Below are 1,182 nucleotides of genomic sequence, written 5' to 3'. Positions count from 1 at the left end.
GTATGTGTGTGTGTGATTTAATTTTCATAAAACGAAAAATTTACAATCTTAGAAAAATCTTATAGTTAAAACATTCGTAACATAGCTAAAAAAAATTATTGAAATAAAAAGATTGCATTTTATAGAAAATGAACAATACATTCATGATTTTTGATCAAACATTTCAAGATAATCTTTTTCACAAAAAATGTCAAATGTTGCAGAAAAGCTATTTTTTTGCGTATTATACGTTAATTATTTCGAAACTGATGTGATGGAGAAATTTGGTTTGCAGTATCACTCAGGCGTTTTCAGTATTCAAGAATCCAAGCAAGAATCTATAAGAAATACCTTATTATGTAATTTTTTGTATTTATGTATTTGTGTTATTCACAGACTTCTATAAGTAGATTGCTGATTTCGCCGCCATGTTTGAAGATTGGGCAGCGCCGTGTTTAATTTGTCATGCTTACACATATATAAATCATACATATATAAATCATACAGATAATTATTGCTCAGTTTACGTCATATATTCACAGACTGGACGCATGTGTTTACAAGAAACAAAACAAGGATAGCTCAGGTTCTCTTTCTATTGCATTGAGTCAGCAGTCTACTTAGAAGTCTGTGGTGTTACTTGAACTTAGGATAATAATAAATTATTAATAATTAATTGATAATAATATTGTACAAATGATCTTGTTTTTTTTATTCAGTAAATTATCTTTGTTAAACATAATTATGTAATTATTTAATATGACCAGAATAATATGAGAGCACCTGGAAGATAATAGAAAATAGAATAAGACCAGTTGTTTAATCAGAGAGAATTTTAATTTTACATATAAAACATACTTTAAGTGCTTTTAATAAAAAAATGAGAGAATTTTTGGTTCATTTGTGCATAAAATTGAGGATATTTTAGTATATAATAACATATTTTAATTGATTTTTTGTTACAAATAATATTGTATAATTTTATTTAAATATTAAAATATTTATTATAAACAAATGAATAAAAAACAAATGTTGTGAGCGTATTTCGCACATTGTTGTGTTCTAATTAATATAAATTAAATTTAAGATTTGTGCTAGTATTGCTGATATGTTTATTTCTTATATGTGAAGAAAAGTTAAAATAATGTTATCTAAACTAACTGAATATCTATGATTTTCATCATCGATTTATCTTTTTTTCAT

General features: G+C 24.6%; 1 protein-coding gene across 13 annotated transcripts in view; it reads left to right on the top strand.

Moving 5' to 3' along the window:
- Positions 1–1,182, top strand: part of LOC108693768 (disks large 1 tumor suppressor protein) — a 678,647-nt gene that overhangs the window by 71,534 nt on the left and 605,931 nt on the right. The gene's annotated exons all lie outside the window — the stretch shown is intronic.

Source organism: Atta colombica, unplaced genomic scaffold, assembly GCF_001594045.1.
Source record: "Atta colombica isolate Treedump-2 unplaced genomic scaffold, Acol1.0 scaffold97, whole genome shotgun sequence".
NCBI classification, from domain to species: Eukaryota; Metazoa; Arthropoda; class Insecta; order Hymenoptera; family Formicidae; genus Atta; species Atta colombica.
This window is presented reverse-complemented; position numbering and strand designations above follow the sequence as displayed.